The sequence below is a fragment of the Anoplolepis gracilipes genome, chromosome 13 (genome assembly GCF_047496725.1).
Source record: "Anoplolepis gracilipes chromosome 13, ASM4749672v1, whole genome shotgun sequence".
Taxonomy (NCBI): Eukaryota; Metazoa; Arthropoda; class Insecta; order Hymenoptera; family Formicidae; genus Anoplolepis; species Anoplolepis gracilipes.
In genome coordinates, this window is record NC_132982.1 from 7,364,572 (window position 1) to 7,378,428 (window position 13,857).

The 13,857-nt window shown below is 40.3% G+C and overlaps 1 protein-coding gene across 2 annotated transcripts in view; it reads left to right on the forward strand.

Annotated features, from left to right (window-relative positions):
* Positions 1–13,857, forward strand: part of Olf413 (DBH like monooxygenase olf413) — a 197,167-nt gene that overhangs the window by 103,241 nt on the left and 80,069 nt on the right. The gene's annotated exons all lie outside the window — the stretch shown is intronic.

Genomic DNA, 13,857 nt, shown 5'->3' on the forward strand with positions numbered 1-13,857 from the left:
TGCGGTTGCCAGCGAACCCCTTTTGCTCGCGTCTCGTATCTGACCGCGTTGAAATACAGATATGTATAAATTGCACGTCGTGCAATTATAAACAAGTATAACATTTATGATTTTAAACGACGATTTGCATAAAGCGTTTGAAAAGATAATAATAGTTATTCTTCAACGGGAAATTCTATAAAAATCATCATATTCTACTGCTTAGAAAAGTTTTGACTTTAAATATATTATATGCGATAAAATATATTCATTAAATATATTGAAAAAGTTTTTGATGAAATTTTTAACATACTTTATTTATATATGTAAATTTTTATGAAAATTAAGTTTTCTTTTTTAAAGAGATTTCAACTTTCTCTCATTTTTAAATAATTTCATAGTAAGAGTTTTCGGTGAAATTTATTATTTATTATCATTTGTTACATTTTGATAAGAAAATGTTGATACATCTCTGTTGATTCTTATTACATCGGACACATTCCATACAGAGAGCTGCAAATGGAAATAGTTACCGTGTAAAGTATTCGCATTAAAGCTCACTGATATTTAAATCAACCACGCCAGCAACCCGCTTGTGTACGCAAAGTGCCGGAGGGGGCGAGAGTAATCGAGAATAATTATTTCCGTGCTACTGATCAAGTGGAGTTCCCCTCTTGGAATATTGTAAAGTCCGCCCTGGCACGCCAACATTGGCGATGGAACGCGCTTAATGGTAGTCATTCGGGAGATAAGTAATGGCTCTCTCTCTCTCTCTCTCTCTTTCTCTCTCTCTCCCCGTTTCGATCGGCGCATCGGATAGTTATCAATCATGCCCACTAAAGTCGGCAGCCTGTCATTACGCGTTCTCCTCATTTTGCACGACACTCGGTAACATCGAAGACTTGATCGCCCGCGGAGGCGATCTTGATTACCTTATGTAATTTTTCCGCAAAAATACGGTTCTCGTAACTTGCTCATTATTTTCATACTGCCCGTCTTCAGTGCGACAAAGAATTTCTGCGCGACTATAAAATAAATGTGCTCGCCGTTATACCAGTTAAACGTTGTGTCTATATGTCACCCTTTTTCTCTCTTAAAAAAAAAAGTGAATAATATTATTCACTTTTTATTATTTTATATTATTCTTCCAAAGTATATTTAATCTTTAATCATTGTAAGACCATGAAAAAAAATCTAGCCTCTTAATAAATGAGAAACTCCATTGTTTTCATTGAGGAAAATAATATAAATATTTTTTAATTACTATATAATGTGATTCTCTCTACTCAAAGTCAGTTTAAAATACAAGGTAAGCTCTACGATTGCGTTGTCACTTTAATAAAAGGAACACGTTACATTTCGCGCTAATGATCACGCAACTTTAGCTCTATGTACCGCTATTTAATTTCGCGCCTGCAAAACCCGGATCCGCAAACTTCCCCCGGATATATCATGAACTATCCGCACTGTGGTTAAATTCAATGCCACCGTAATAGTTCGGAGTTAATACGATGTGCATGTGCGACGTGAGTGTCGGTGGTGGGCTCTTTGAATAACAAGACGTCATTCGGATAGAAATGCCGACGCGTTTACGACACATTAAAGAGAGAAGAGAAAGAGACTTCCGCGAAGGCCCGGGCGTTGTAATCTAGTTTGCGCGATTTCCATGGGAATTTTCGTAGCGGAGCCACGCGGATTATTCTTGGGCGTTTTTAAATTTAAAACGTCGTTAGTCGCGTATCCGAGAACGCGGACCCTCTTCGGGGGACTGGACGCGAAGGGGATTACGCGCTATCCACTCTTTCATCAGCGCGTTACGCGACCGTTGACAGTTCCTGGCCCGGTTCTTTACAACATGGCGGGTATGTCGGTTCTTCTTCATCTTTTTTTCTCTGTTTTTTTTTTTTACCATCATGTTTTTTTTCTCTCGCCGTATCTCTTTCGCGAAGCGAGCGAACTGAATCAACGAGAAAGGGAAGGGCGTCGTTCGTCGTATCGCACAAGCTTTTTACCACATTTTTACCGACCACGCCGCGAAACATTCATTTCGCTTCGCCATTATTCTTCAGTTATCCCGCATAGATTTATCAGCGGTTGCTACTTTGCGCCGAGCTTTTCGTCGCATATTAGAACGTCAAAGGAACACCGCGCGAATGCTTCCTCTGTCCATTTTTAATATTTTGGCGCGAGCCATATAATGCCATCGTGTTATAAAGTTTTTCAGCGAAATTATAATGCGATATATCACAAAGATTTTTCTAGATCAAAGAAAAGTTGTGATAAAGCAAAAACATAAAAAAAACTTGACATTTTCTCTCATACTCTTTATTATATTCTCATACTTTTATTTTCGTAATAGTATTATGATATGTTACAAACTAAAATTTATTTTGTAATTGATTAAACATTTTATTGATTACTATAAAAATATTTTGCTAATGGAAAAAGTATGTACATATAATCTTTGAAATATGAATCTATTTGTTATTATGATTTTATAATATTTAATCTATAAAATATTATTATGAGATTATTATCAAAATATTTAGTTAATAAAATTGTATAATTAATATTTAATATAAATTTTGAAATATGGATTATATTTATTATATATATACATATACATATATATATATATATATATATATATATATTTATATATCTACGATATTTATTATAAATAGCATAATTTTTAAAGAAAGGTATAAGTCGTTTTTATCCGCTCTCTTGTAAAACGGAAATTCGTTTTTGCAGAAAACGAATTGCTTATGTTTATATGATCGCGATTGGTCGGTGTTGAGTTTGCCGCATCTACATTATAGAGATCTCCCATTTCTTGTAAAGTGGGAAGCAGTCGTAACCGAGAAGATGAGATATAGAAAAGCAATCTTCCATGACGAGTACCGCGAGGATTGACCGAAAGTGGTTAGGCCGGTAATGTGTAGTTCGGTACATACATAAGTACGTATCTCTGTCAGTCTTTCCCAAATAGTGCGATCCATTCTGGAATTTCTGACGAATGAAAGCGGGGACAATAATTTTCTTACGATTTTATTTATTCAATTCATTTAATCATTTGTTTCGATTTGCTACAATGTAGCTTTTTTTTTTTTTTTTTTATAAAAGTGTAATACGCAAATCAATCCGATCAAGATAATAAAATGTAGAATATAATTTAAAACATCTTAAAGAGTCGTGTATTATTATTACGCGCGCGCAAAAATTATACTGACGAAAATCAAATCTAAATATAATATTATGATATTAATTTAAATGTACATTTATAACAGAAGTGATAAAATTATTAATATTTAAAATGTGCTTTAGTATCGTTCTTTTAGAACAGATATCTGTATAATATATGAATCGATGTATAAATTGATGAACTGGGATACGCGCAAGAGCCGCAGAAAACGATATCGGAAAAGAGCAAAATTATTCAGGCTTCTTCTTCTTTCCTCGAATGTCTTACAATTACGAGTTCTATGACTGCTGACGTTTCAAAGGATTTCAGCGTATAATAAATTGGGAAACACTGCTCCACCGTAAATGGGATAGATGAAGAGAGAGGAGGTAGTCGGTTTACAGATCGCGTCCGTCTCGCGTGTCCGCAATTTTTCCGGCAGAGTCGTTGCTCGCTCGTTCCATAATGCATGCCGCGCGCCGCGCGATGCTTTATGCGATGCGACCGCGTCGCCGGACGTTCTCATACGTCGTGAAAGAGCGGAGCCGATAGAGGAGGAAGAAAAAGAGGAAAGGCGAGTCGAGACGGAAAGAAAAAAGAGAGAGAAAGAGGGGGAGGACTGGCATCTCCAATGGGAGCGAAGAAGCTTTTTCGTTATGATCGTAATCTTAGAACCAGACCAGCCGCGGGCATCCGGACCAGCCGGACGACTGCTACTCGCTCGATTTCTCACTCGTCCCGCAGCCGTCCCTCCGGTCGATACGCGACTTTAATTCGCCATTTGCGTGGGCGATGGAACGCTCCGGAGAACGGAGACGTCCCGCTGGAATCCGATATGCATGCCAGCGCCGAGAGATCGCCCGAGTGTTTGTCCAAGCGGAGGACTAGCATGTAACGAGCAAAGTCACTCTGATTGCGTATATCGTATGCATTACACGTGGGTAAAAAATGAATTTCGAGTTTACCGAGAAATTTCTACGACGGCGCTCAATTGTGTTTCTTCCCTTCTCTCTGTGAGAGAACAAAAATGATAAAAAAATATTTCAAAAAGCATAATAAAAAATTTGAGCGATTAGTTGCGTCGAGATCTTTCGAACGAATATATAGTTATTTAACTCAATTATTTTGCATGGCAAATCTCGCCGCAGCTCGACAATGCGCGGTCCAGCGTCTGGCTGTTGAATAAATGATAGGTACAGCCGGTAATACCGCTAGTCACAGTGCGCGCTACTCGTGAAATTCGTAACGCGTAACCGGAATAACGGACGAAAGGGAGGGGAGCGCGGGAGAGGGAAAGGTTGAAGAGAGGTATAGCAGAGAATATGGCAAATAACTGGTTGAATTAATAAAGTCGGTGCAACAGGGAGATATCGCTAAATCATAGAAGACTCGCGGGATTAACCGTTCGCGTGCGTGCGAGCGAGCGAGCACAAAATAAAGCGCGCGAATTGCGCATTCGGCGTTTTGCACGCGCCCGCTTTCGCATAATCCTCCGTAATGCCCCGGTAGATTGCATTTTCAACGAGGCCAAATAATTGCATCCAATTGCGAGATGTTTAATTCGTTACGTTTCTCGCGTATTGTTTCGCGGCCTGTCGGATGACAAGCGATATTCGCGGACAGCTTTATTAAAATATTTTGCGCGAGCGCAGTTTCTCTCCCTCCCGTCATTCACGGCAGTCTTTTATCGTCGATTTGTATCGTCGCATCTCGTAGCTTCCGCTATTTTAATAACGCAGCCGATGGGGGCGACGAAAGGGATTAACGCATTCTTCCGCGTTTTCTTCCGCCAAATGCCGCACGAACTTTTCGCTCAATTTATCGTCTCGGAATAAGATTTTTAATATATCTTGCATTGTCGAGAAAAGCGTGATATCTTGTTTAAATAACTGCGAAAATTGTTGCATTTTTACTCTATTAAAAGAACATAAATGTGCGTACGTATATTAGTACGTATATATTTTACGACGTAATGTCGACGAATAATTGACGGGCAAAGTTAGATACACGTGTCTTCTTAGATATTAAACGCAGTTGCATGCTTAATGGTTGCACAGTTATATGTTTTATAGAGCACATCTATAGCATCATAATACTAGTTTAACACTTCTTTTAACGCAATCATAACTTCAATAATAATAAATTCCGGTTAGTCACTCTCTTTCTAGATCACAGCTATAGAAACAATTTTTAAGTGCATATCTTTTTTCTATATCATAACTATAATAAAAAACTAGTACTCAGAACTATTAGACATTTTTAAAATATAATTCTGCTCTAACGAACTTTATTCAACTATACCTTTTTCGATAACAATTTATAATTAGCTACTCACATTCGCTGCTCCTTTTCTTTTATGATTATACAACAGACAGAAACAAATTTGGCAACTCCAATCGACACTGACGAAATCTTTCAAGTCTCCGCAGATATTATTATTGGCGTATACAGTCGCCGGGGTGCAAAAGGGTTAAATCACCTTTCACTAGCGCGCGCGACGAGGGGGTGCGCGGGAAAAACGAGGAAATAAAAGCCCGCCGGCGCGACGTCCTTGCGTAAAAATGCTAACGATGCATATGCATACGACGATGCATCGTTGCGGAGAGCCATGGGGAGATGGAGGAAGGAGGATGGAATTGGGGGGGGGGGGAAAGCGCAGCGGGATGGAAGCTATTGCGCGCGCGGAGGCTATTCCCAAGGCACTCCTGCCATGGGATTCCCCCCGATGCGATTTTAGCCGAGGCAAATGGGATTCAGCGTAAACGCAGTCACGTGCATGCGCGTATACGCGATGTACATGTATTTGTGTCCATGTATGTGTGTATGTGTGCACGCGTTCATACTCGCGAGTGCTGTCGCGGCACTGTTTGAACCCTTTCCGCCCCGCGCGTTTTCCTCCCCCGTCCCCCGGCGCAGAGAGAGTCGCAATAGAAATCCCTGGCAGAGCGAATGCGCGAAATTGCGGCGGCTGAGGATCGCCGTCTCGACGATGAGCCTCCGGCCAAGTTGATTCCATCCTCGCGTTCTCGCGCCGGTACTTACCGGGTCAGACCTGGGTGTTATGGCACTCGGAATGAACTCTCGAGATCGCCTCGCGTTTCGCATGCCCGGAAGGAATCCCGGAACAGCGTCCCGGAGTTCGCTTCTCTGTCTCTCTCTCTCTCTCTCTCTCTCTCGCTCTCCCTCTCCCTCTCCTTTTGTTCAATATAATATTGCCAAGTTCCTTAACATGTCTCGCTTATTTGTACACGTGTAACTATAGCATCTCATCTTCGCTATTGTTTCTTTATTTTAAAGTTTTATGTTGCTAATTTATATTGTACCCTTCACGGCACTATAGTATATCGTATACAGAAGATATGGCTTCTCAACAGCCATTAAAATTCTTTAAAAAGCGGTACAGCTGTATGCATTTCCATAGAATAACGTATTGATTATTTCAAATTGTTCAATCGTATCTTCATCGTATAGCTATAAGTATAATATTTCCAGGTAACGTGCTTTATTTGGAATTTTAATGGCAGATATTCATCACATAATGATTGTACCTGATCAGAGAAATAATACCTTCTATTACTCTACGTATTATACAAAGACGTATACTTACGAGTATATATCTATAGCGGCGCTATAGTCTCACACATGCTGTGCAGCGACGCTACAGATATAAACTAATATAAATTAGTGGACAATTGAAGGGATTAAATGCGAAAATAGTCTATTCTGAGAAGAGAAAGAGAAAGAGAGAAAATGTTAAGTGAATTAATCATAATATAATTTTTTTTAATTAAAAAAAAATAAATAATAGGACTATGGTTTCAAACTTTTTTACTGACAATTAGCATTATGTGTATATTTTCGTGTCACGAATGAATTCAAATAAATACTATCGAAAATCATATCACCTGTAACTATATCAAGCAAAACTTAATCACACGATAATACGATTAAACAGTATAAATAGACAGTTGAAAAAACAAGAACAAGCGAGAGGATGGCCCAGATTGCGTTTGCAGATGATAAATCGTATCTTATTTCGTAAATATAGATGGATCTATATAACGCGCATCTCGATCTGTCGAACTACTAGAGAGAACTACTTTCTCGATAAGTTAAGCCTCGCCAAGATTGGCGGCTCGATACTGTCAAAATTCCCATACGCAGGGCGTGAACGAGCGCTCTGTGTTGGGGGACCACTGGCATCATTATCTCTCGACTGCCTCTGAGAAGGAGGCGACTGCGCTCGAGGATCTTTTAACGAAGTTCTCTTATTCGCTTTCGGTCACTCGGTCTTTTGGTGTCGAGACGCATTATGTTCAAAACAGACGCAACAAAGTTTAAATAATTGATAATAAAAGGTGTATAAAAATACAAAAGATAATATATAAATTGCCTCCAATTATCTTCTGGCTTTTTTTTTTCAGGCATTAGTTCGTATCTTAACGATTTTCTAACAGTTTATGATTTTTATTTGATCCTCGTTTTATTTAGTTTTGACTTCGTTCTGTCAGCGATAGGTATCTAAAAATGTCGAATATGTTATTACGCATATCGAAAATAGATAATCTCGATTGATCTTTGTATAATTGCTTTTTTTCGAGACTGTTGCATGAAACGATAATGCAAATGCACTGAAAGCATTTCTTCACGACTTCCTTTAGGAATAGCAGATGGCAATTTTGTACCGACGCCACCTCTGCCAGACGTTTTCAGCTCTTTTTTTTTTAGTCCACTAAAAGAACTATACGTGTCTTCGCGGCTAATGGATTACATATGTGCTAAGAGAGAAAAGTAAAGCGACAAGTACTTTACAAAGCATCCTATGAAGAATATAAATCAGCTTACACACAAGAAACAACTTATTCTGACAACAATTTATGGAAGGATTAATTGACGAATGGATCTCATTTTTTAAAGAAACTAAATTGATTGAAAAACATATTGTTACGAAATAATATTACATTATGACGTGTAATAATATTTAGTATAGTACATAATAATACTACACTTATTTTTCTATATCTCTCCCATTTCACAATGTTGACGAGTTCCATTGATTATTGTCATTTCAAAACATCATTATTTTCCCGTTTATTTGCGAAATAGCTGAAACATTTATGCACATGAGAATTTTATTTCATACGTTGATATAAAATTATCGGACGAGAGCGGTATGTGCGATCAGCGAAACGTAATTAAAAATTTATCCGCAAGTATCTCGCGCATTATCGATCAATAATAATTCAATAAACTGGCAAATAATACCGGCTGTACATAATTTCGCTCAATTATCGCAATTATTTTACAAAATACATCAAACATACACAACCTGCATAAAATAATCAATTATTGAGAAGGGGGAAGAGGATCGATTCGTTAGAGAGATAGATTAATATCGCGAGAGGCGTCGCGCGAAAATCGCGAGCCCCGTCAAATATGCCGCTCCGTTATCGCGAGCTGATATGTCCGTGACAAGCGATCCGATACGCATGCAAATTCGCGGCTATGTAACACGGGGTAGCGCAGTTATTGAGCCGTAAAATACGATCTATCGATAAATAACACGGCTATGCCAAGCGATTATGCCAAACCAGAGCGATCCGACGGTCGCACGCGTCGGAGATACGTAACTACTGTAATTGATTGTCGCTTTATGGCAATTTAAAGCGAGACGCCATCGTGCCGGAACGATACTGATAAATCGGCGAACGCAACGGACAGTGACGGCGAATGCATAAAATACGCTTTTGCGAAATCGCGCGCGACTTCATCTTTCGAAATTTCGAGACGAGTGAGAATTCTGATATATAGGTACATGTGTATTCGAATAATATCATTGCAGTTTAAAACGCGCATAATTCGAATACTCTACGAATATTTTTTTGATAATTTTTTTCATTCTCACGAACTAACGGAGAATCAGATCTGTATGAGTGTCTTTAAGGCAAGTTGTGTGTTGTTCTCCGAGAGAGAAGGGATAAAGTTAGATTGCCGAGATGATTCCGGATAATTGACAGGCGGTTAGCTAAATGGCAACAGCGAATCAAGACTATCGACGTAACGATATTTTACTTTCTAGACGGCGGCCGTTGCCATTAATTCGCAATTAGTCGGAATTAGACGCAATGGGAATAAGTTCCCGCGAGTGAAACGAGGATTTCCCGAAACGTGGATCTACCGTAGTGTGCGAGGGAAAGTTACGGAGGTCCGCCAAATTGGGTTCAACTTCTATTGGTTCCGACGACGACGACGACGACGACGACGACGACGACGACGACGACGACGACGACGACGACGACGACGACGACGACGACGACGACGACGACGACGACGACGACGACGACGACGACGACGACGACGACGACGACGACGACGACGACGACGACGACGACGACGACGACGACGACGACGACGACGGTACGATTCATCGATCGTGTTGCGGTTAAGCCAATTACCGATATATCGGCTTTGTCTTTCGGCTCTTTCCGCCTTGAGTGCCTTTTTTATAGCCGGCGCGATAAATAAAGACGACCGTCTTTTAATTTTTAATGTGGTCATTATCCTTATGTTTATGTTCTCGTCTCGATGGAAATTTAAGTAAATATAAGTTTGCTTCAAAATTAACTTGCAACTTTAATGATGATGAATAATGGAAATTGGCGTATTCTGTCATTGTCAAGTCTATCTCTACAATTCTACTATTTATTTTTCATTAGAAAATTTCTACTGCTGAACAATATTTAATGTTGCATAAAAGATTGAGTTGATTTAAATATAATATATATGATATAATTAAATATATATTCGAAATACATATTCTTCTCTAAGATTGTTGATATTCGGTTCTAAAAGATGTTAGAAATTTATGAGAAACGGAAAATGTAAATAGAGTACATCCGCAATATTTTTCAATGCACATGCAATTATTATTTATCGTTTATACGATAGATACGATCCATTTTAATTAATCCGATCCAGCAAGCTTGAAGGAAAACACGAATATATACTCAATATGCAATTCCGAGCTCATCTCCTGGTGCACTTAACCACCGTTGGAGCGATCATAGTGCGTGTTCTGAATGCGAATACTACATTGTAATTGGTTCACCATGATGAGCTTAACCACCATATAAATTGACTAGAAGAGCTCACAACCGGTCTTTAATGTATGCCTTTCTATGCCGCGACGTAACGTGAGCTACGGGGCTAACTATACCGCGAACGTTTTTTGCCGATAATCGTGCGTCAGCAATAATCTACTTCGCGTTCGTGTTCCATCGTCGTTGTCACTTTATGATTTCGCGATTTGATTTACTTTATCATCGTCATATTAGATACACCAACGCGCGCTATGTCGCTGTTAACTGCAATTCCATTTTATTGATTTTTCCTCATACATCTAAATTTCACGATCACGCTATAATTCGCGTTTCAAAGAAATCATATAATCACAGTAATAATTTTTACACAGAATAAATAATATATTATCTAGAGAAAAACAAAACATAGGCAGCAGACACGCAGGATTTTACCGTTTTTGTGAAATCCTTTTTGATGCAATCTTCCTATAGGGGGATCTTCGTTTCTAATGATTATTACGGTACCTTCCTTTACGGGACTTGACGTGTCTATCGTGGTGGCATGGCGTGGCGAATATCGAGACGCGAATAGATGAAAATGCGCGAACCTCGTGAGAAAGCGGAAACGACGAAGGCCGGGTGCCGGGTGCCGGGTGCCGTGTGGTGTGAAGTTCCCTCGTCGATAATCGAAGGAAACTCCCGGACGTGCCGCTGCACTTGTCGATGTGAGGCATTTTAAATACCGTCAGCGGGCTGTCCGTCGCGTTCACGCTAGCGTGTGGGAAGCCACGCGAGTGTCGACATCGCTCAAGTGGCCCGGGACTGACGTTTATCGTGCCGTGCCGTCGCGTCAGCCCCATCTTCCCTCGTCCTCTATTATCGCCTCGAGTTAAGTTGAATCGTTATTGATAGACTCGTTACGACCTCCGAAACCGGTAAAATCAGCATTTAAACGTTAATGAAGGTGATGAGACGGGACAACGGCTTTCTATTAATTGATATCATTTTATGTCGCCGCATGAATAAAAAGGAAAAAAATACGTTAGGTAAAAAGACTTTATATAATTAACGTGATAAAAATGAAGAGAAATTGCAGTTTGTAATTACATTTATTAGCATAAATGAGAATGCACAAAAATAAGAGAAGATTCGAGAGAAAATGAGAAAAAATACCGCGCGTTGGTTATTTATAATCACACGCTTTGAGAATTACTATTGTGTTATAATTGTATATTATGTCATATATCATTGTAATCTAATCTAATTAGAGATTTTACACGTACAATTTCTCTCGGTTTAAAAAAACAACAACAAATAATTTCGTTTTTCCGTTTAACTACAAAGCTGTTACGCAATAATATCTGTTAGTGTCGGGGATTTTATCAAAACACGACGGATGGGAAATTAATTGTGGTTGTAGCTGTTCGAAAAAAGAATATAACGAGAGGACGTTTTACTCGAGCCCTTGAGGAAAATCTTGCTTGCGCTCGTGGAACCTCTCTCGTCCGTGTTCGTGACGAGGCTCCTTCAGACACTTCGGAGGCCACAATGCTGCACACGACAAAAAGAAATTAATCGCAGCTATCGTAGCGCCGTGCTATTACATGGTGGCAAGGAGTTCACGCAAGAAACGGCAGGGTTCAAGCGCGTTCGCCGCGATTAATCCGCTTTTTTATGACATCGTCCTTCTCTCCGCTCGCGCGATCCATAACCGTCTCGAGACTTAATCCAGCGCGGTGAGAGGACACAGCACACACATTTGTTTTTCTCTCTCTGTTTCTTTTTCTTTATCGCGATGCTTTCTTCGCACTCAGATAACGACGGCACCGGAAATCCTTAATAATTGTTTCCGTTATTTTCCGCGTTATCCGTAAAATCGAGCGAGAGAGTCCGCGAAGCAGGGGGGACACTTGACGGCCTTAGAGTACGTTGCAGAGACGATACAAAGGATCAAATCTGCCAGCTCTTAACGAGTCCCGGCTTAGGACGCGAATCCTCGGGGCGAAACTGGCTTACACCGCCAACGGGGGAGGGATGTTTCGGGAGAGCGAGAGGGAAAGGAGGAAGATGTCGTTGTAGAGCGAGAGGAAACAGATTGAGACTTAGAGTTTTAGTCGGTCGGATAGAGAAGGATTGCGGGGACCCGCTCTCTCTTCCGCTCTTACCTTCCCCTACATCTGTCTCTCTTATCCTTGCTCGTCTTCCGTATCTCCGGTTGTAACAAGCGCCAGTGTAAAGTCGACTTCGGAGCTGACTCAGCCTCGGTGCAGCCGTGTAGTTTTACCTCTTCTCCTACGGCTTCGTGCAACCCTTTCCTGTTCACTTCCCCTCTTCTCGTTCCCGTTGCTACTACCTCTGTTCTCCGGCTTCAAGTCTCGTCCCACATCCTCTGCGACTCTGACATTATATCGAAATTCCCGAGAGCCCTGCTCGCTCTTGAGACCAGGCAAAAATGGTTGGTGGTCGCTCTTCAAAGACGATGCAACTTTCTTTTTCCCCCCTTCTTCTCTCACCCCTCAAGGAGGATCGGGAGAGTCTTCAATTGGTAGCGACTGGCGAACAATTGATTCGTGTTTAAGGACTCGAAGGAATTGACCATCAATCGGTTGTTGTCGATAATAATCGAATTTCTGATCTCAAGACAAAGTTTTACGCTACGAGAACTTTATTGTAAAAGTTTGTAAAAAACTTTTTAAAACGAACATTGATTCTAAATCTCAATTTTTTCCTCAAATTATAATATTTGATGTTGGCGTTAAATAAGATTACGAAAAAAATTTTTGTCCGATTAAATTTAATTCCCTTGTAATCGCGTCAGATCTAATTTAACCTAATAAACTGCGACGTATAGCGATTGAAGGGAATTAGAGCGTAATGTATGGATACTGCGAGGTTTAATACACGCACATTATAGTCTTCGCGCGAGTTGCAACTTTGCAAGTCGCGTACAGCAAAGTTCGCGTGTGGGAGCACAGCGACCTGCAGATACTCTGCCGTTTGAAGTTTCAACGATCCCATTATTTTCATCTCGAACGAACTTCCGCCCGGAAGCTTTAGTTCGCGCGCGCGCGCGCGCGGCAAATTCCATTAATTAATATCTTAATGAGCGATGCTCATTAAATCCGCGACGAGATTAAACAATATTTCTCAGTTGTGTTAGGAGAACCGGTCGAGTTGCCTCGTTCTCTTATTAAAGTCACGTACGGCTCATTATATTTCTCTCGCGGTATATTCTTTTAGTTTTTTTTTTTTTTTTCCCCTTTCTTTTTTTCTCGGATGTATATAACCGTGGCTGCGTAACGTCGAGGTTAACGCTTGGCGAACGAAACGAGATCGCTGCGACAAGATTTCAGAAACCGGCTGCTACCTCCTTCTTTCTTCCCTCATGCGTGAAGCGTGCGTGACACGTTTTTACGCCTTTGGCGATCCGGTTGACGATGAGATTCCTCATTTTGCGAGAGACTCACGCCACGTCGCCGATCTGACTCGCGCGATAGCGTTGCACCTGATTGAATTGCATACAGCTGATTGAATTAATGTCATCGTTAGGTTAATTTATTTACAATTATAGAGATTTGAACGGTCGCGCGTTTGTTTTAATAATATAAATATGAA